Here is a 23,551-nt window from a genome sequence, read left to right as displayed (position 1 = left end):
TATCAATGTCAGTGGATTTTTTCCCTTAATTTCATGAACTATGTTAAAAATTTCTTTTTCATCAATTTCTCTAATAAACATTGAATCCAGAATTGTATTAATTAATTTACAGTTGTCCATTGAACACTTTGCCGTAGTTACAATTGAGTTTGATAAATTTTTCCCAACATTAACAAAATAATCATTAAAATAATCAGCAATAATTTTATTTCCTTTTACAATTTTATCAGAGTCTATATAAAAGTAAGATGGATAATCTTTAACAACTTTTTTCTTTTAATGATTTCACCCAAGAGCTTCCAGGTTCCGCTAATGTTAGTTTTATTTTTCTCCAACAAATCGCAGTAATACTGCTTCTTACACAATTGCATAATGTTTGTTAATTTATTTTTATATGTCTTATAATTCCTATCGGCTTCATTAGTTCTAAATTTTAAAAACTGCTTATACAATAATTTTTTCTTTTTACTTGCATTCGGGAGTCCCTTTGTTACCCAAGGTTTATCAGTCCTTTGTGTATCTCTGGTTTTAGGCACCCACAGACAATGTTTATCATACAGATTAGATACAATAGAAATAAATGATGCATATGATTCATCAACATCATCACAATAAATTTCACACCAATTCTGGCGCAATAAATTCCTTCTTAGGTTCTCAATATTAACATTAGTTCTTTTCCTAATAAAATGTACAGTTTTTGTTTGGTGCATGCTGTCCACTGATGACTAAAAAGTTACAAAAACTGGCAAGTGATCACTGACATCGGAAATAAGTATTCCACCTGTTATATTTTCTACAATAGCATTTGTTAATATGTTGTCAATGAGTGTTGATGTGTTCCTAGTTATCCTGGTTGGATGTGTGATCACAGGATATAGACCCATGCAAAACATAGAGTTTATAAATTCATTTATTTGTAATTGACCGTAAGGGTTTAAAAAAATCAATATTAAAGTCTCCACAGACAAACAAAAGCTTGTTATTATTAACTGTGTTGTATATGTCAGACAGTCTATCCACAAAAGTATTGATATCTGATCCTGGAGCTCTATAAACGCAGCTTATAATTATATTTTTTGATTTTTTACATTTAATTTCAACTGTAACACATTCCATGATATTTTCCAAGGAAAATGACATACTATGTATAATTTCACATTGGTGATTAGAACTTACATAAAGTGCCACATCACCACCTCATTTATTCCTCCTGTTTACTGCAAAAAAGTCATATCCCTCAAGCTGAAATCATCTTCTAGCTCCTCTCTCAACCAACTCTCAGTAATTGCTATAAATGAAAATTGTTTATTAGATATTCTTAAACAGTCGTGAATTTTAGAGAAATTTGTAAGGAGACTTCTACTATTAAAATGTATAATAGAAAAAGTCCCATTTATTAAAATTTATCAAAGTTTCTCTTCAGTGAAATATTTACAATTTTGAATAATATTTTCACGAAAAAAAAACAAAAAACAATCTGGGTCAATATTATTTTCAAAGTTATGAAAACTGTGTTCAGTATCTTCAAAGATTTTTAAGCTAGACTCCTGCGCAAAAGTTTCAGCATCAATGAAAAGCCATCCATAAGGTTAGTCATTGATCTAACCTTATCTACAGTAGTGTTGAGAATAATAGTAGTGCTATGTGACGAAAAAGATGAATCCAGGTTTTGAGTATATTTCTTATTGTTACATGGGAAACAAGGTACCAGTAGATTCAGTAGATTCTCACAAATCCAACAAGACCAAGCATTCATGATATGCACACTCTTAAGGCTATGAAATTGGGCTATTAGTAAAAAAAAAGTAGAAAAGGGGGTGTTCACAATAATATTAGCATCTGCTGTTGACTCTACAAACTCAAAACTATTATGTTCAAACTGCTTTTTTAGAAATCCTGTGAATCACTAAACTAGTATTTAGTTGTATAACAGTTTTTCATGATTTCTTCACATCTGCGAAGCATGGAGTCAACCAATTTGTGGCACCTTTCAGCTGTTATTCCACTACAAGATTCTTTAACAACATTCCACAATTCATTCACATTTCTTGGTTTTGCTTCAGAAACAGCTTTTTTGATGTCACCCCACAAGTTCTCAATTGGATTTAGGTCCGGGGATTGGGCAGGCCACTCCAAAACATTAATTTTGCTGGTTTGGAACCAAGATTTTGTTTGTTTACTAGTGTGCTTGGGGTCATTGTCTTGTTGAAACACCCATTTCAAGGGCATGTCCTCTTCAGCATAAGGCAACATGACCTCTTCAAGTATTTTGACATATCCAAACTGATCCATGATACCTGGTATGCGATATATAGGCCCAACACCATAGTAGGAGAAACATGCCCATATCATGATGCTTGCACCACCATGCTTCACTGTCTTCATTGTGAACTGTGGCTTGAATTCAGAGTTTGGGGGTTGTCTCAAAAAACTGTCTGCGGCCCTTGGACCCAAAAAGAACAATTTTACTCTCATCAGTCCACAAAATAGTCCTCCATTTCTCTTTAGGCCAGTTGATGTGTTTTTTGGCAAATTGTAACCACTTCTGCACATGTCTTTTATTTAACGGAGGGACTTTGTGGGGGATTCTTGCAAATAAATGAGGTTCACACAGGTGTCTTCTAACTGTCACAGCACTTACAGGTAACTCCAGACTGTCTTTGATCATCCTGGAGCTGATCAATGGGTGAGCCTTTGCCATTCTGTTTATTCTTCTATCCATTTTGATGGTTATTTTCCGTTTTCTTCCACGCGTCTCTGTTTTTTGTCCATTTTAAAGTATTGGAGGTCATTGTAGATGAACAGCCTATAATTTTTTTGCACCTGCGTATACGTTTTCCCCTCTCCAATCAACTTTTTAATCAAACTACGCTGTTCTTCTGAACAATGTCTTGAACGTCCCATTTTCCTCAGGCTTTCAAAGAGAAAAGCATGTTCAACAGGTGCTGGCTTCATCCTTACATAGGGGACACCTGATTCACACCTGTTTGTTCCACAAAATTGACAAACTCACTGACTGAATGCCACACTACTATTACTGTGAACACCCCCTTTTATACTTTCTTTTACTAATAGCCCAGTTTCATAGCCTTAAGAGTGTGCATATCATGATTACTTGGTCTTGTTGGATTTGTGAGAATCTACTGAATCTACTGGTACCTTGTTTCCCATGTAACAATAAGAAATATACTCAAAACCTGGATTAATCTTTTTAGTCACGTAGCACTACTATTATTCTGAACACTACTGTATGTGTGAAGGGGCCCTAAACAGAGAGTGCTGGTGGTGTTGGGAAACTGAGGCTGAATACAGGATTTTTGAGTGGCAAAGCTCAGGTTACTGGTGTGGGGAGTGAAATTGTTGTGGGGCTCCTTCTTACCTCACTCTGAAGCAGCCTGTGGTTTGTTTGACACTGATGCTTCAGATGATTATTTAGCATAATTGTTATAAAATGATTCTTCTGGCTGATGAATCTTTTCTTCTGTGTTTTCATTGCCTGTCAGATTAATGTCAAGTCACTGCAGACATGTACACTGAATAATGAAAGAGGTGCTGTCTAACATAGAGAGCATGATGACTGGTTTATTCAAAATCAGTTATAGCAGGACATCGCTGGCTGCAAGCTGCAATTACACACAAAAACTGTGTGTGAGTGTGTGTTCAGAGAAAGATCTCTATGACCACATGACAGTAGACACCCACACAACCACCATGCCAATGTTCTTCACTGTCTGGCAACTGTCACCTGCCTTTATTAACAAAAGCGCAACAGCCTGTGTGAAATAGACCCGGCCCTGCAGCCTGCTAAGATGAAGCCACAGGTTGACTGAACAGTGATTTGTATGACTGACTGTTTATGAGCATTGGCTTATTTCAGTATCAACAGGAGCTCTGACTGCCCGGGGGTGGTCAAAATCAGCTATGTGAACTGTGGAAGCACCATCATAAAATGTGAGTTTGACGTGGGAGATATTTCAGAACTATCGGGGCAACGATTAGAGGGCATGTCTCAGCTGAGTCCCAAAACCAGAGCATGTTGTAACGTTGAATCTTAATTCCTGCGTTCCTGGCTTAGTTTGTACAGATCTGAAATCAAAATGTAACGGCATCAATTCCAGGCCGGACTCGACTGGTTTCATACATACAAGATACATACTTACTCTGCCTTTGCCATTTTGGAGTACGGCCAGAAGACAAAGAGGAATAAGTGGTGACTCTCCTACACTGTTTACTCGTTGCTAGTACGGATTAACAAGTTTGAGAATTCTCATTTTTGTGAAATGGATGATCATACATTTTACTTATCACAAGAGAAGGCAAGGAAGCATGAATCCCTGACACCAGCAAAGTATAAACGTGAAGGAAAATAAATTTGTGACCAGCAACGGCATAATGCATCCTCACCACTTGATGGTACTAAATCCAACACACTCAACCTTTAAAGAATAAAATCTTTAATTCATGTGTTTGCCACAAACTATATTTATTATATACAACGGAGTTTTAGGGCCACATTGAATTTCTTTTTTTTAATTTTTTTTTTTTTGGACTTCGAGAATAAAGTCGTAATATTACAAGAAAAAAGTCGAAATATTATATTATGACTTTATTTATTGTCGGAAAATCAGTCAGTGCTGACAGACACATTAGATAAACACATCACTGTTGGCTCTGAGGTAAGAAAAACACAAAGTATTTTGTGTCTACAGTTACAATTGTGGCATCTCCAGAAAGACAGACATGTTAAACGACATTCCATCCTTTTTTCTGAGCACAGGTAAATGCCTTAATTAACTGTGGGTGAAGTTGGAAGTGTGAGACCTTGTCCCAATTCACCTCATTCCCAACGTGACAGAACTTAACGATGTGCTGTTACGCATGATAGTGCACAACAACATGGAAACTTATTCTTGACCGTGCGTAATGGTTCCTGATAATTCTCCAGCAACACGTGCCATTAATCATAACATGTGGTAACAGGTTGCAGCAGTTCCTGAGGACACCTGACACCTCTGTGTTGTGTGGGCCGCCCGAAGAGAAAGTACTGCTGGCCAACGCCAGAGGGCGCCCTGCCTGTTGTCGGGTTTCAGGCACCAGAGGGTGCAGTTGCCATCCAGGAGCCAGGACTGACAGCTGTCAGCAATCATCATCAACACCATAAAAGCCTGGAGGAGACACCACATCTCTGCCGAGATATCAGCTTACCTCACAGGTAACCTCTCAGCTGTTTCTGTGCCATTCGCACATTATTTACTAATGAGTTTGCAGTCGTAACCTTTTTATGCTCACAGCTTGGAGCTGGGTTTTGTTGAGGTTGGAGGGAGTTGGCGTTTCCTGCTCCTCACTTTCCTGAACCTTAAGTGTACTATTGGTACTGCACGTTCTCAGTGTTCCTGTTTCTGGTAGTGGTGGATTTTTCCCTCAGGAAGAAACTGTGACTTTTTGCTGACTGCTTACTGGGTGTCCACACACCCACCATTAACCTGTTTTTGTTCCTGCCAGCAGTGCAGGATCTGACAGCTGGAAGCAGAGGCCACCTGGGGACTCAGGACTTGGCGGCTTTGGCATACTGCAGGTCTCCGTTGGCGGTGGAACCTTGTGGGCCCCGGCTCTTCTCTGGATAGGTGTCTCCTACCCTCGGGCCTGCCCACACGTCACCTGTTGTATTTTGTGATTGATTGTCTAAAAGCAGTATTCGACCTGTTGTGCACATTTGCCGCAATAAATGTATTTATTGGTTTATCTATTGACCGTTCATTTACGCCCCCTGTTGTGGGTCCGTGCATTACACTTTCCCCAACAGGATATATCTCGGCCAGCGTCATGGGGCACATACCATCTGTTGAATGATCAGTGGAGACGCAAGGTGCACATGCTCCAGCAGGAGGCAGATTGGGTGAGTTGCAGCAAATATTAACCACCCTCACTGGTTGGCTGGATTTGGTGACCGAGCAGAACATACTGCTCGATCGTAGGATGGAGGCTCTCACCGCTCAGGTGGAAGCACGCACACAGGGCGCGGCTGTTGCTCTTCCTCCTGCGGACCTGTTGCTGAACAGAGACACTCCAGTGGTCGTTCAATGAACCACCCACCCCCCCATCCCCTGAAGCATACATTAGCCCCCCGGAGCCGTACAGAGGTTGTGTTGAGACGTGCACGGACTTCTTAATGCAGTGCTCGCTCGTCTTCGCACAACGTCCCGTCATGTACGTGTCTGACTCCAGCCGGGTGGCTTATGTTGTTAATTTGCTTCGAGGTGAGGCACGCGCCTGGGCTACGGTGCTTTGGGAACAGAGTTCACGGCTTCTAACGACTTACACTTTGTTTGTGAGGGAGTTCAGACAGGTGTTTGATCACCCGAATCGAGGCGAAACTGCTTCAAACGTGCTGCTGTCAATACGACAGGGGCATCGGAGCGCCGCTGAGTATGCAGTCGACTTCCGCATCGCGGCAGCGAGAGCCGGCTGGAATGCGGTAGCGCTCCGCGCCGCCTTTGTAAATGGACTGTCTCCGGTCCTTAAGGAGCACCTGGTGGCTAAGGACGAGCCGCGGGAATTAGATGGGCTTATCGACCTTGTTATACGGTTAGACAACCGATTAGAGGAATGTCGACGGGAGCGAGGCGAGGGGCGTGGCCAGGCACGAGCCGTCCCTCTTCCTTCCGGGTCCGAAAAGGCGCCGCCTTCCCCACGCTCCAAAGCCAGAGCGCTCCGTGTGACGACAGCTCGCCCTGCTGACGTTGCTATGGAAACGAGCAGGGCCAAGATAAAATCAGAAAATAGACAAAGGAGGCTGGTCAGAGGGGAGTGTTTTCACTGCGGCTCGAAGGAGCACACGCAGAAAACTGCCCCAAATGGTCAAAATGTCAACACTTGCCCTTAGAGACTGGGCTAAGGGTGGGCCATAACACACATGCGGGGGGTGCACATAAATCTGCACAAATCCCAGTTGTGATCCTCTGTGGGGATTTAACCCTTCAAGCCCCAGCACTAATCGACACAGGGTCAGAAGGGAATCTGCTAGATAGCAGATGGGCTAAGGAAGTGGGGCTCCCTCTGGTAGCCCTACCTTCACCAGTGAAGGTATGGGCACTAGATGGCACCCTTCTTTCACAAATAACACACCAGACACAACCCTTGACACTGGTTGTGTCTGGAAACCACAGGGAGGAGATTGTGTTCTTTGTAACACCTTCTACCTCCAGAATTATTTTTGGCTATCCACGGATTAGTAAGCACAATTCCCGGATCAATTGGCCTTCTGGGGTTGTGGCTCAATGGAGCGAAACCTGCCACCGGGAGTGTTTAAGATCCTCGGTCCCACCCGGTGCGACTGCTAAAGAGGAGGTTCAAGTCCCTCCCAATCTCACAGTGGTGCCGGCTGAGTACCACGATCTTGCTGATGTTTTCAGCAAAGATCTGGCACTCACGCTTCCCCCGCATTGACCGTATGATTGTGCCATTGATTTGGTCCCGGGCGCTGAGTATCCGTCCAGCAAATTGTACAACCTCTAACACGCCGAGCGCGAATCAATGGAGACCTACATCCGGGACTCTTTAGCTGCCGGGTTGATCCAGAACTCTTCCTCCCCGTTAGGTGCTGGTTTCTTTTTTGTGGGCAAGAAAGACGGCGGACTCCGGCCATGCATTGATTATAGAGGGCTGAACAAGATTACGGTTCGCAACCAATACCCGTTGCCTCTACAGTTCACAATATAATCAGAAGATTCAGAGAATCTGGAGAACTTTCTACACATAACTGGCAAGGCTGAAAACCAACATTGAATGCCTGTCACCCTCGATCCCTTAGGTGGCACTGCATCAATCTCAATGGGACTAATCTGGTTAAATAACCATAATAAAAAAGTATTCACAGCGCATCACTTTTTCTACATTTTCCCCTCAAAATTCTACTCAGAACACCCCATAATGACAACATGAAAAAACTTTTTTGAAAATTTTCCAAATTTCTTAAAAAAAACAAACAATACCAAACCAAAAACTCAGAAATCGCCTGTACGTAAGTATTTACACCCTTTGCTCAGCACTTGTTGATGCACCTTTGGCAGCAATTCCAGCCTCAAGTCTTCTTGAATATGATGCCAAAAGCTTGCTGTACCCATCTTTGGGCAGTTTTGCCCATTCCTCTTTGCAGCACCTCTCAAGTAGAGGGTGACAAGGGAGTCGATTTTCACTCCTGTCCCATCCCACTCCCACAGAAAAAAATCTTGTCCCATTCCAGAGTAAAAAAAAAAAAGAAATTCTGTCCCAACCCACTGCTGGTAAAATGACTCCCACTCCCTTCCCACTCCCATTCAGAATGACTCCCGCTCCTGTACCGCTCCCATATTTTGATCTTCTCCCCATTCTTTTTTAAATTACGTTGTGTTTTGCTGTTTTATTTCAAAAGATATGGCAACAGGACACTTCACCTGTAGCAATATAGGAAGGCATTTATTGCCTGAATCCCAGGGGTGGGCACAGCTAATCGAAAAATTTAGCTTCGATAACAGCTAATCCGCTAACTGAAAAATTAACTTTTATAACGCTAAACTGATACACTGCAAAAAAAAAAAAAAGAAAAAAAAAATTAGCGGAAGTTACAGCTAAGTGCTAACTTTTAGTATTGTCTTGGTACACTGTCAGCTACTGATAAGCCAGTTTTGAGTTTAAGCACCTCAGGGGCTTCTGAGTAAATTCAAAGGTGATCACAAACCCAAACCCTGTACAAAGATCCCGTGTGGCAGAAGCAAAACTTATAAATGCCCACCCCTTATACTAAAAATAAAAAATTATATACACACATTTATACAAGCATGTGACCATAAACACAATATTCAGAATAGTACCAGACAAACACTGTCACACAACCCACAATCCCAGAAGCAATAACAAAAAACAATAAACCCAAGTCTTCAATTATGACAAGAAATTTTATAATTCTTGTAATGCTTCCTAATCAGCTTGGGACTCCGGTGAGGGCGGTCACATCTCCTGCTCTCTCCTCTATCTCTGCGCCAACCTTCAAAGTCCCTACTTCACCAGGCTATGAATTCTTCAAACTATATTGGATTAATCATGGAATTGATCAGCTGGTCTCTGAACGCTATTGAACGCTTTTTTCTACAAGAAGATCAGGGCCGGGGGACCTTGCATGCCCGGATGGAACTTACCCTGCGGGCTATGTTCTCGACGCCTGGGAGACTTGGCGGGTCGCATGCTTTTCGCCTTTCTCTGTGGAGGATGTCAAGGATTTATTCATATTTGGATTCATAGTAGGAGGGCTGGTACTTATTGGCTTATGTGCTGCCCTGACCTACCGGAAGATTGGCAAGACGGCTGCCACCAAAACCACGACCACTCGCTTGTCCGTGATGATTGAGTCGGGCAAGGAGATGCATTCTCAGACTACATTAACCCTTGAATTCAGATGCAAATTGGATAACATCTTGGAGCAAATGCGTGCCTTGCAGGAGAAGGTGAAGATTTCAGAGGCCGTGGAATTTTTCTTAATTGGGATTTGGTTTGTTCATGTGAAGCTAGAAAAGTGTTTTTACTGTTCAACCTGAAACACGGCAGGCTTATCAGCCTCTCAAGGATAAATGCCCATTGTTTTTCCTCCAGAAGAATTTCTACGGCCTTGGGAAGATTGACTGCCTCCTTATCTCTCTTACTCCAGTACACAAAGACAGACAGACTCACACATGGACAAAGACTGAAGCATGCTCCACTTTCCCTTCTACCTCCCCTCCTGCCCCCATCACACACCCATCCCAGCCACCGCTCACGCCACCCCTTTCCCCTCCGAGGGCTGTGCAGTTTTAGCTGTGGCAGGTCCCCATTCCCCCTAAACTAGCAGCGGTGCGACTCCAGTTGCAGCAGCTACCACACACTCACATCGCCTCAATTTGGAAAAGGACTGTTTCAAGTTTAGTGCACATAAACAATGTCAAATGTATATGTGTTGTCGTAATTCTGATGTGTGCCATTATTACGGTAAACAAGTAATAATTGTGGATTAATTGCTGTTTGTCTGTGGAAATGTGAGTGTGGACGTAATCTCATTGTTGTTGCACAATGACAATAAATCTCATCCATCCATCCATCCATCTAAAGTCCACCAAAGTACCAAGTACTTTAATGTTGTCAGGGCAGTTGTTCCAGGTGTAACCCCTTTAATAGAGACACAGTGACTCTTTGCAGTAGTTCGGATCTTCAAGTTATCAAAAAATAAAATTCCTCTCAAATTATAACTGGAGTCCCTCAGTTTAAACAGATCCTGGACATGTTGCGGCAGCAGTTTATTTTTAACTTTATACATAATTTGTATTATAATGTAGTCAACCAAGTCCCAGAATTTTAGAATATGTAAACAAGCAAACAATGGATTTGTTGGCTCCGAAAATGATTTGTTACAAATAATTCTTACAGCTTTCTTTTGCAACAAAAATATTGAATTAGTATTAGTTTTATATGTATTTCCCAAAACTTCAATGCAGTAGGTCATATATGGAACGAGCAATGAATGATATAAAATAGTTAATAAGTGTTAGGAAATGAAATCTTGCTCTTTATGCAAAATTGCAATGGCTTTAGACATTTTAGATTTAACAAAATTAATATGCGTTTTCCAGCACAGTTTATCATCAATAACAACACCAAGAGATTTTGTATCAGTTACAGTTTCAATTTCAATATCATTTAATAATAAATTTCTGCAGGAATTCCTGGACTTGTTTCCAAATATGATACACTTTGTTTTACCATAGTGGAATGATCATTTGTTTGAATCAAACCATTGTTTAAACTTCTGTAGCTCCTTCTCCATCATATCCAAGGTCTGTCCCAAGTGATCCCCACGACAAAACACCGTCGTATCATCTGCAAACAAAATACAACTGATGGACTTGGAAACTGAACATATGTCATTATTGTACAGAAGAAACAACAACGGCCCCAGAACTGAACCCTGGGGCACCCCACAAGTGATTTTCATGAGCTCAGAATCTGTCCCACCAATATGTACACACTGATACTTGTTGCTTAAATAATTAACTAGCCAATCATGTGCCAATCCCCTGATACCATACCTCTGTAATTTACCGAATAGTACAGTATTGTCTATAGTGTCAAATGCTTTCTGTAAATCAAAAAAGACCCCTACAGTATATTGCTTATTTTCAATTGTATTTGTAAACCGTTCAACAAAATCAGTCACAGCCAGTGAAGTAGTGTGATTTTTTTTTTCTGAAACCATATTGCAGTTCGCTCAGTATGTGATGTATGTGAAATCATCTAACCTCTTTAAAAATACCTTTTCCAGAATTTTGGAAAATTGTGGGAGGAGTGAGATTGGCCTGTAATTTCAAAAGACATGTTTGTCACCAGCTTTAAACAGTAGTATCACTTCAGCTTATTTCATTCTGGAAGGAAATTTCCCAGTCATTAGTAACAAGTTACAAATATATGTGAAAAGTTTAACAGTACAATCAATAATGTTTTTAATCAAAAACATATCAAAGTTATTGCTGTCAGTTGATTTTTTTTCCCTTGGGTTTACGAACAATGTCAATTATTTCGTATGAATCCTGTATTTTATTAATTGTCTTACTGTAATCCAAAGAGCACACTCCAAAAAATACAATTGAATCAGTTACATTTTTACCCACATTTACAAAATAATCATTAAAGTGATCTGCTCTAGCTTTATTTTCCTTAACAACCATACCAGTACTTGTGTAGAAAAGGGCAGGATATTCTTTAATGACTCTTCTCTTATTTCTGATTTCATTTAGAGGCTTCCAAGTGCCCCTAATGTTTGTTTTATTTATTTTTTTTCAAATAAATTACTGTAATACTGGCTTTTACAAGATTGCATGATGTTGGTTAGCTTGTTTTTATATGTCTTGTATTTACTCTCAGTCTCAATTGTTCTAAGCTTTAAAATTGCTTATACAAAATCGTTTGTGACCAGCATTTAGCACAAGTGGGCAATGTTTATCATACAACTTGGAGATAATGGAAATAAATGATTGGTCAATATCTTCAATATCGATGCCACACCAGTCTTGGTGTGATAACTCTGTTCTAAGATTGGCCATAGATTCCTCAGTTATTTTTCTTTTGAAATTTGAAGTGTCAATATGATCAACTTTATCAACTAAAGAATTGTAAACAACAAAAACCGGCAAGTGGTCACTGATGTCACGAATAAGTAATCCACCCATTAAATTCCCAACAATAACATTTGTCAATATGTTGTCAATAAGCATTGATGTATTCGTCTTAATCCTGGTTGGGTGTGTTATTGCTGGATATAATCCCATACAGAGCAAAGAATCTAAAAATTCAGCTATGGCCATGTGGATTTAGAAAATCCACAAAATGTTAAAGTCTCCACAAACAAATAAAAGCTTATTGTTTTTAATTGAGTTGTACATTTCAGTCATTTTCTCCACAAAAATGTTAACATTCGACATGGTCATCGTTTTTATAAAAAGCAGTAAATTGCAGTATTAACAGTCACAGTTTGGCTCACCCATGTTGTGTTCAATGTGACTGGTAAAATCTACACCTCATCCGTCACATTGAGCTTCCACACTGCCTTGGAGGAGTGCTTTGCATGGGTTCGAAGGCCAGTGACCTTGACCTGCTTTTCAAGGTCACCAATGGTCACAACTGTTAAATCCTTCGCCACAACGTAGCTTGGCACCTATTGCTTGCAGAAACTTCATATTTGTTGGGTACATGCTTTGGAGGAGTACTTCACATGTGTTTGAAGGCCGGTGATGTTGACCAACTTTTCAAGGTCACCAATGGTCACAACTGTCAAATCCTTTGCCACAAAGTAGCCTGGCACCTACTACTCGCAGAAACTTCATATTTGGTAGGTACATGCCTTGGAGGAGTACTTCGCATGGGTTCGAAGGCCGGTGACCTTGACCTCCGTTTCCAGGTCACCAGTGGTTGCATTTGTTTTGAAGGCTGGCGACTGTGACCAACTTTTTATGGTCACTGTTTGTCACATCCTCTAAATAAATATTATGCCAATCTCCAATTTTTTCATTGTATATCCCAGTTTACATCAAACACTTAAGGTTCAACCAAACACCCACCCCATACAAGTACATATTACTGCACTTTGCATGGAAAATAATACTGCGCAGGGCATTTTGTGTTGAATGTCTCTAGTTTTCTTTGTATTTGTTTGAGCTGGTAGAATTTCAGACAGCTCTGTTAATGTGTAAAGCTAGACACAAACAACTATCAGATAACTTACAGAAACTTTTTACTGATAGAGAAGGGGGTTATAATTACAGGGAAACCTTAACTTCAAAAACAGAATTGTTCAAACATCTATGAAGAGAGTGTGTATTTCAGTTAGTAGTGTGAAGGTTTGGAATAAACTTAGTGATGAGCTGAAACAGTGTCCAAGCATGAGTCTGTTCAAGAAAAAGCTCAGACTGATTATTTTCAACAAATACAGGGATGTAGATACGAGGTGAACACTAACAATATGTTTAGCACTATAAATGTAATGGTACACAAATAAAATTGGATAGTTTAGACCGTCTTAAAAAAACAAACAAAAATCAAAATCAAATTAAATAAATTTTATTTATATAGTGCCAAATCACAACAAACAGTTGCCCCAAGGCGCTTTATATTGTAAGGCAAAAGCCATACAATAATTACAGAAAAACCCCAACGGTCAAAACGACCCCCTATGAGCAAGCACTTGGCAACAGTGGGAAGGAAAAACTCCTTTTTAACAGGAAGAAACCTCCAGCAGAGCCAGGCTCAGGGAGGGGCAGTCTTCTGCTGGGACTGGTTGGGGCTGAGGGGAAAGAATCAGGAAAAAGACATGCTGTGGACGAGAGCAGAGATCAATCACCAATGATTAAATGCAGAGTGGTGCATACAGAGCAAAAAGAGCTGAATAAAAAGAAACACTCATCATGGGAACCCCCCAGCAGTCTAAGTCTATAGTAGCATAACTAAGGGATGGTTCAGGATCACCTGATCCAACCCTAACTATAAGCTTTAACAAAAAGGAAAGTTTTAAGCTTAATCGTAAAAGTAGAGAGGGTGTCTGTCTCCCTGATCCAAATTGGGAGCTGGTTCCAGAGGAGAGGAGCCTGAAAGCTGAAGGCTCTGCCTGTCATTCTACTCTTAAAAACCCATTCTATTAATTAATCCACAATTATTACTTGTTTACTGTAATAATGGCACACATCAGAATTAGGACAACACATATTTACAAACCCTAGGAACTACAAGTAAGCCTGCAGTCTGAGAGCGAAGCGCTCTATTGAGATGATATGGCACTATGAGTGTTGTGAAAGTGTAAGTACACGGACCCACAACAGGGGGCGCAAATGAACGGACAATGGAATAGGTCAAATAACACACTTTACTGTTGTGAATATGCACAACAAGTACAACAGATTACAATAATAGACAAGGTCGAATTCACACAGGTGTCGTGTGGGCAGGCTCGAAGATAGGAGACGCCTCTCCAAAGTAGAACAGGAACCACACGGTTTCCTCCGCCACCAGACCCCGGGAATACTGGAGCCGCCAAGTCCCGAACTCCCAGGTGGCCACTGCCTCCGCGTGTCGGACCTGGTACTGCTGGCGAGGAACAAAGGACAATTAAAGGAGGGCGCGTTCGCACCCAGGAATCCGAACGGCAGGTAAGTTACCTCCACCTCTCGTTGGAAAATACTCCGAGCAAAACACAAAAGTCACAAAGATCACTGTTAAACAGTCAGCTGAGCACGTTCTCAGTAGAAACGATATCTCGGCGATGAGGTGGAGATGCCGTCCTGCTGATATACCCCTGCAGATCCGATGATTGATGACAGCTGTCGCAGGTGATGGGTGACAGCTGTCACTCTGGCTGCTCCTGCAAGGCGGCGGCGCCCTCTAGTGCCTGGAGCCCGCACTCCAGGCAGGGCGCCCTCTGGTGGTGGTGGGCCAGCAGTACCTCCTCTTCAGCGGCCCACACAACAATGAGGTCCCTAAGATAAGATGGGACCTGATTATTCAAAATCTTATAAGTAAGAAGAAGAATTTTAAATTCTATTCTGGAATTAACAGGGAGCCAATGAAGAGAAGCCAATATGGGTGAAATATGCTCTCTCCTTCTAGTCCCTGTCAGTACTCTAGCTGCAGCATTTTTTATTAACTGAAGGCTTTTCAGGGAACTTTTAGGACATCCAGAGTAAGGATCTGGTTAGACACCATGTTTCTAAGATTTGTGGGGCCAAGTACAATAACTTCAGTTTTATCTGAATTTAAAAGCAGGAAATTAGAAGTCATCCATGTCTTTATGTCTGAAAGACATTCCTCCAATTTAACTAATTGGTGTGTGTCCTCTGGCTTCATTGATAGATAAAGCTGGGTATCATCTGCGTAACCTCCATGACCAGTAAAAGATCAAGGACCGTGACGTCGCCCGGTATGGCGGAGCCGGGATCCCACCCTGGAGCCAGGCCTGGGGTTGGGGCTCGCGCGCGAGTGCCTGGTGGTTGGGCCTTAGCCCATGGGGCCCAGCCGGGCTCAGCCCGAAAGAGTGACGTGGCCCGCCCTCCTGTGGGTTCACCACCTGCAGAGGGGGCCATGGGGGTCGGGTGCAGAGAGGATTGGGTGGCGGTCGATGGCGGGTGGCCCGGCGGCCCGGTCCACGCTCACAGCCCCTGGCTGTTGGGACGTAGAATGTCACCTCACTGGGGGGAAGGAGCCTGAGCTTGTGTGGGAGGTTGAGAGATACCGACTAGAGATAGTCGGGCTCACCTCCACGCACAGCTTGGGCTCTGGTACCCAACTCCTGGAGAGGGGCTGGACGCTTCATTTTTCTGGCGTTGCCCACGGGGAGAGGCGGAGAGCTGGGGTCGCATTGCTGATTGCTCCCCAGCTCAGTCGCCAAGTGTTGGAGTTCACTCCGGTGAACGAGAGGGTCACGTCCCTACACCTTCGGGTCGGGGACAGGTCTCTCACCGTTGTCTCGGCCTATGGGCCGAGCAGCAGTGCAGAGTACCCGACCTTCCTGGAGTCCCTGGGAGGGGTACTAGATAGCGCTCTGACTGGGGACTCCATTGTTCTCCTGGGGGATTTCAACGCCCACGTGGGCAGCGACAGTGAGACCTGGAGGGGGGTGATCGGGAAGCACGGCCTCCCCGATCTGAACCCCAGTGGTGTTCAGTTGTTGGACTTCTGTGCTAGTCACAGTTTGTCCATCACGAACACCATGTTCGAGCACAAGGGTTTCCATAAGTGCACGTGGCACCAGGACACCCTGAGCCGGAGGTCGATGATCGACTTTGTAGTCGTATCATCTGACCTTCGGCCACGTGTGTCGGACACTCGAGTGAAGAGAGGGGCAGAGCTGTCGACTGATCACCACCTGGTGGTGAGTTGGATCCGCTGGGAGGGTAGGAAGCCGGTAAGACCTGGCAGGCCTAAACGTATCGTGAGGGTCTGCTGGGAACGACTGGCGGAACCCTCTGTCAGCGAGGTCTTCAACTCCCACCTCCGGGAGAGCTTCTCCCAGATCCCGGGGGAGGTTGGAGACATGGAGTCCGAGTGGACCATGTTCTCCACCTCCATTGTCGATGCGGCTGCTCATAGCTGTGGTCGCAAGGACTCTGGTGCCTGTCGCAGCGGCAATCCCCGAACCCGGTGGTGGACACCGGAAGTAAGGGATGCCATCAAGCTGAAGAAGGAGTCCTACTTATCTTTGTTGGTAGGTGAGACCCCAGAGGCAGCTGACAGGTACTGGCAGGCCAAGCGTGCTGCAGCCCGTGTGGTCGCAGAGGCAAAAACTCGGGTCTGGGAGGAGTTCGGGGAGGCTATGGAGGAGGACTATCGGTCGGCCTCGAAGAGATTCTGGCAAACCGTCCGACGCCTCAGGAGGCGGAAGCAGCTCTCCACCAGCACTATTTACGGTGTGGGTGGGGAGCTGTTGACCCTGACTGGGGATGTTGTCGGGTGGTGGAAGGAATACTTGGAGGATCTCCTCAATCCCATCGTCACGTCTTCTGAAGAGGAAGCAGAGACTGGGGACTTAGAGGCGGACTCATCCATTATCCAGGCCGAAGTCACCGAGGTGGTTAGAAAGCTCCTCGGTGGCAAGGCTCCTGGGGTGGATGAAATCCGTCCTGAGTACCTTAAGTCTCTGGATGTTGTGGGACTGTCTTGGCTGACACGCCTCTGCAGCATCGTGTGGCGATCGGGGACAGTGCCTCTGGATTGGCAGACCGGGGTGGTGGTGGTCCCTCTGTTTAAGAAGGGGGGCCGGAGGGTGTGTTCCAACTATAGGGGGATCACACTCCTCAGCCTCCCCAGTAAGATCTATTCCAGAGTACTGGAAGGAGAATTCAACCGATGGTTGAACCTCGGATTCAGGAGGAGCAGTGTGGTTTTCGTCCTGGTCGCGGCACACTGGACCAGCTCTACACGCTCCATTGGGTGCTCGAGGGTTCATGGGAGTTCGCCCAACCAGTCCACATGTGTTTTGTGGATCTGGAGAAGGCGTTCAACCGTGTCCCTCTGGGCACCCTGTGGGGGGTGCTCCGGGAGTACGGGGTCCAGGGTCCTTTGCTAAGGGCTATCCGGTCCTTGTACGACCGCAGCAGGAGCTTGGTTTGCATTGCCGGTAGTAAGTCAAACCTGTTTCCAGTGCACGTTGGCCTCCGCCAGGGCTGCCCTTTGTCACCGGTTCTGTTCATTATTTTTATGGACAGAATTTCTAGGCGCAGCCAGGGTGTAGAGGGGGTCTGGTTTGGGAACCACAGAATCTCATCTCTGCTGTTTGCGGACGATGTGGTTCTGTTGGCTTCGTCAAATCAGGACCTTCAGCGTGCAGTGGGGTGGTTTGCAGCGGAGTGTGAAGCGTCCGGGATGAAAATCAGCACCTCCAAATCTGAGGCCATGGTTCTCGACCAGAAAAAGGTGCTTTGCCCTCTTCAGGTCGGTGGAGTGTCCTTGCCTCAAGTGGAGGAGTTTAAGTATCTCAGGATCTTGTTCACGAGTGAGGGACGGATGGAGCGTGAGATCGATAGACGGATCGGTGCAGCGTCTGCAGTGATGCGGTCGCTGTATCGGACCGTCGTGGTGAAGAGAGAGCTGAGTAGGGGGGCGAAGCTCTCGATTTACCGATCGATCTACGTTCCGATCTTCACCTATGGTCATGAGATTTGGCTCATGACCGAAAGAACGAGATCGCGAATACAAGCGGCCGAGATGAGTTTCCTCCGCAGGGTGGTTGGGTGCTCCCTTAGAGATAGGGTGAGGAGCTCGGTCACTCGGGAGGAGCTCGGAGTCGAGCCGCTGCTCCTCCATGTCGAAAGGAGTCAGTTGAGGTGGCTCGGGCATCTTTTCTGGATGCCCCCTGGGCGCCTCGCTGGAAAGGTGTTCTGGGCACGTCCCATTGGGAGGAGGCCCGGGGAAGACCCAGGACACGCTGGAGGGACTACATCTTTTGGCTGGCTTGGGAACGCCTTGGGGTTCCCCCGGAGGAGCTGGGGGAGGTGTGTGTGGATTGGGAGGTCTGTGCGGCTTTGCTTGAGCTGCTGCCCCCGCGACCCGACTCCGGATAAAGCGGAAGAAAATGGATGGATGTTTATCTCATTACAAGCCCTAAATTGTCAACATCCAAAACCTTTTTGGAAATGGCTGCACGCCTTAAATACAAGAATGGATATTTATTAACTAATGAAATGAGGTTTACCACACTAAGCATGAAGTATGTTGGGTTCATACCATCAGCAATGAAATTCAAATGAAAGCAAATGTAAGAATTATAGTTATTGTTTTTAATTTGTATTTTCCATACCGCCACACATAAAAAAAAATGCTTGAAACATTTTACTTGTCTGTAATGAGTTGAGAGTATATAAATTTTTCATTTTTTGAAATGATTGATAAAATATATATATCTTTTTCACAGTAATCTTTTTTATTTTTAGATGTGCTTGTACTCTTATTTGCACATATTTTTTGTGAAATAATTTTTAAACCATCTGTTGGCCATGTTGTACTTCAGTGTATCTTTCTGAAAGCAGATGGAATGCCGTTTAACATGTTTGTTTTTGTAGAGATGCCACGATTGTAACTGTAGAAGCAAAAGACTTTGTCTTTTCTTAGTGATGCATGTATCTAATCCGTCTGTCAGCACTCTGCAGGCAGACGGATGAGATACAGTGGGGAAAATAAGTATTTGATCCCCTGTCAGTTTTGCAGGTTTTCCCACTTACAAAGAATGGAGATGTCTGTCATTTTTATCGTAGGTACACTTCAATTGTGAGAGACAGAATCTAAAAAAAATAAAATAAAATCCAGAAAATCACATTGTATGATTTTTAAATAATTCATTTGCATTTTATTGCATGAAATAAGTATTTGATCCCCTACTAACCAGCAAGAGTTCTGGCTCTCACAGACCTGTTAATTTTTAACAGGTCAGGTCTTAAGAAGCCCTCTTATTCTGCACTCTTTACCTGTATTAATTGCACCAGTTTGAACTTGTTACCTGTATAAAAGACACCTGCTCACACACTCAATCAATCACACTCCAACCTGTCCACCATAGCCAAGACCAAAGACCTGTCTAAGGACACCAGGGACAAAACTGTAGACCTGCACAAGGCTGGGATGGACTACAGGACAACAGGCAAGCAGCTTGGTAGAAGACAACAACTGTTATGATTATTTATTAAAATAATTCCTTCTTGAACTGAGGCACCCTCAGTGCAAGAATGGAACGATACTGCAGCTCATTCCTCCCTGCTGCTGTCAGACTGTACACTGAAAAAAATGATACTTTGGATCAACTTAAAAAAATTGATGTAATTTGTTACAGCTAATTTTTTAGTTTCTCACAATGTATATTTATGATTTTGTAAAGTGATTCCAGCACATTTAAACTGGAAACCACAATTTTCCATTAGACCAATGTAAATAAGTACTTTGAATGAAGTGCACTGTTTCACTTTTTTCAGTGTACAATAACACTGTGAAATAAGCATATGCAATAATATGTCCACAAATCAATATTAATCTGTCTACAAATCATGTGCAATAACAACTTGTTTACAAATTCCAGCCCTAGTGTCACCTTATCACATCTAATCTCCACATATTGTAAATACGAGATCTGTTAGAAAAGTATCCAACCTTTTTATTTTTTTCAAAAACTATGTGGATTTGAATCATGTGCGCTTGCATCAGACAAGCTTGAACCTTCGTGCGCATGCGTGAGTTTTTTCATGCCTGTCGGTTGCGTCATTCGCCTATGGGCATGCTTTGAGTGAGCACTGGTCCACCCCCCTCATCGGATTTTTATTGTCAGTGAAATGGCTGAGAGGCTGCCGCTTTGCTCCATGATTTTTTTTTCAGAAACTGTTAGAGACAGCCAGTTGGAAACCATTCGAAAGATTAAGATGGATTTCGGTGAAGATTCTGTCGGTATCACACGGATTACGGACCATTAAAACTGGATTAGAAATGGCCCACGGCGGCGAAGGGTGCACGGCGCCCCGAGCGGCCATCAACAGGTTGAAACAATCAGATCACTGTTAAATCAGACCACTGTTAAAGGAGATTTTGTAATGAAAGACGTGCGGAGGATTTCGCGCGTTGGCACGGAGCCGCTCACAGCCGCTGGACAAACAACACCTCCATGTTGGAAGTCTCACAGGACAAGTTGGAACATGTCCAGCTGTTAAACAATTTCTCGGATACTCACGCGACTGAAAAGCCATCAAAAGCCGTCTGAATCTTCTGAATGGTTTCCAACATGGAGGTGTTTTTTTTTTGTTGCGCGCAATGAGTGGCTCTGTGCCGACGCGCGAAATCCTCCGCACGTCTTTCATTACAGTGGAATGTGCCGATAAAGTGCTGATCCCGACCTCTTCTGAAACTTCTCTGCTAGTCACACGACGTCCTGCATCAGAGCCTTAAATTTGGAAGTGATCTGCTGCCAGTTTCCAACTGGCTGTCTCTAACAGTTTCTGAAAAAAAAATTCTTGGAGCAAAGCGTCAGCCTCTCAGCCATTTCACTGACAATAAAAATCCGACGAGGGGGGTGTGTTGGGGAAGTGTAATGACACAGACCCACAACAGGGGGCGCAAATGAACGGTCAATGGGTAGTCCAATAAATACAATTTATTGTGGCAAATGTGCACAACAGGTCGAATACTATTTTTAGACAGTCAATTACAAAAGTCAACAGGTGACGTGTGGGCAGGTCCGAGGGTAGGAGACACCTATCCAGAGAAGAGCCGGGGCCCACAAGGTTCCGCCGCCAACGAAGACCTGCAGCAAACCGAAGCTGCCAAGTCCCGAGTCCGCAGGTGGCCTCTACTTCAGCTGTCAGATCCGGTACTGCTGGCAGGAACAGAAGACAGCTTAATGGTGGGTGTGTACACACCCAGCAGAACAATCAGCAATTCAGTTCTGTTCCTTTTGTGGGAGAATCTCCACCTCCGACACAAAAACACAGAAACGTGCAGAGACCAACTGTTACTTCTCTGGTTTGGAAAGAGGAGTGAAGTCCGTCACTCTTCCACATCCAAAACCCAACTCCCAGCTGACTGAAGATAACTGGTACTCCTGCAAAGGTTTTCAAAAGACAATGATACGTGTGTTCAGCACAGACACGGCTGAGAGTTTTACCTGAGTGGTAAACTGATATCTCGGCAGAGATGTGGTGTCTCCTCCAGTCTTATATGGGATGGGATGGTGATGAGATGATTTCTGACAGCTGGTAGTCCTGGCTCCTGGGTGGTGACTGCGCCCTCTGGTGCCTGAAACCCGACTACAGGTAGGGCGCCCTCTGGCGTAGGCCAGCAGTACCTCCTCTTCGGGCGGCCCACATAACAGGGTGGACCAGTGCTCACTCAAAGCCTGCCCACAGGCGAATGATGCAACCGACAGGCGTGAAAAAACTCACGCATGCGCTCGAAGGTTCAAGCTTGTCTGATGCAAGCGCACATGATTCAAATCCATATAGTTTTTGAAAAAAATAAAAAGGTCGGATAGTTTTCTCACAGACCTCGTAAGATGCTCCTATTTTTTAATTCCAGTCATGTGTTTATATATATATATATATATATATATATATATATATAATTTCTACCTCATTTTCTTATTTTATTGTATTGTTACAAGTATTATTATTGCTTATCTTTGCACGCGCTACTTGATGCACATTTTCTTCTACTCGCACTCATCTTGTATGTTTATTAAGAGCTGACATAACGTGAATTTCTCCACTGTGAGATCAATAAAGTCTTATCTTAATGCACATGGAAGGGGGGGTTTACATCACTTTCTGACTTTTTGAGGGCTTGGTGAATAACCTGGACAATCTGCATCATGGATTCACAAGAGAAAAAAAATGAAACATTCAGTCTGCCAGTTAAATCACAATATTAACAGAAAAAAGTAGAAGACCGAGTGAGGGACATTAGAGACCTGCGGCTGGACTAATTTCTTCATCCCACTCCCGCTGAAATTCGGACCATTACCACCTGCACCTGCAATGTGTGTATTACACTCCTGCCCCTTTCCGCAATGTGTATGTTCCGCCTGCACCCACAAAACTCTGACAGTTTATGCCCCCACAGTAATACAGATGCATTGATTTTGTGTCTCCTCCCATCCATGAGAGAAAACACGTCATTTAGGCTATTAATAAAGAGATTCATGGGGTTGATTGTTTCATTTCACTTTAAGGCTCAGAATTGAGATTCATTGTTTTTGATCAGGGCAGCACAGTGGCTTAGTGGTTAGCACTATTGCCTCACAGCGAGAAGATCATGGGTTCAATTCCCACCTGTGACCTTTCTGTGTGAGAGAGGTTGTTCTAGGACTGTTTCTTCTTTAATGATCTGTGTGAACTTGGTGATTCATGCAAACATCCAGTGAAGGCAAACAGGGAAATAATATGTCAGCCTTGTTCACTGTATTCTTCTCAAAAGTACCATGTTTAGTATGAGCAAAGTTTTCCAACTGACTTTATATCAGCCAAACTAAGAGCAAACAAACAGTAAAAAAAAAATGACCAGAGTGGAGGCGGTGACCAACACAACACGAACCTTTTTCAGCTCTGTCTTGTCTAATGCACTGTGTACGCTATGAAACAAGTTCACCAAGTACCTTTAAATACCATACAAACCAATATAGAGGTGAATTGAAGAAAACCTAAGGAGTACTGTGAGAGCAACGTGAGGTAGAGTCAAGCCAAGCACAGAGAAGGAGATCAGTTCCTGTCTGTGTGTGCGAGAGTGAGGTCCGGGTGCAGATATGTGTCTGTGTAGGGAGGGGCAAGCGCTGTGTGTGTGACTGGCCAATCACAGAGAGTGAAGCGTGAAGACAGACAGCTTCCCAATCAGAATTTTCCTTTAGCACAAGCACAGATATTGACGAGTTTTACTCGTCAAAAATGCTTTATCTGGTCGTATCATGCTCGTGCTTGTCAAAAATGCTTTATCTGTACTGGATACTCGTCTGAAATGAGTATCCGGCTCAACCCTATACATG

This window comes from Thalassophryne amazonica, chromosome 2 (assembly GCF_902500255.1).
Source record: "Thalassophryne amazonica chromosome 2, fThaAma1.1, whole genome shotgun sequence".
Classification (NCBI taxonomy): domain Eukaryota; kingdom Metazoa; phylum Chordata; class Actinopteri; order Batrachoidiformes; family Batrachoididae; genus Thalassophryne; species Thalassophryne amazonica.
Note: the sequence above shows the minus strand (reverse complement) of the source record.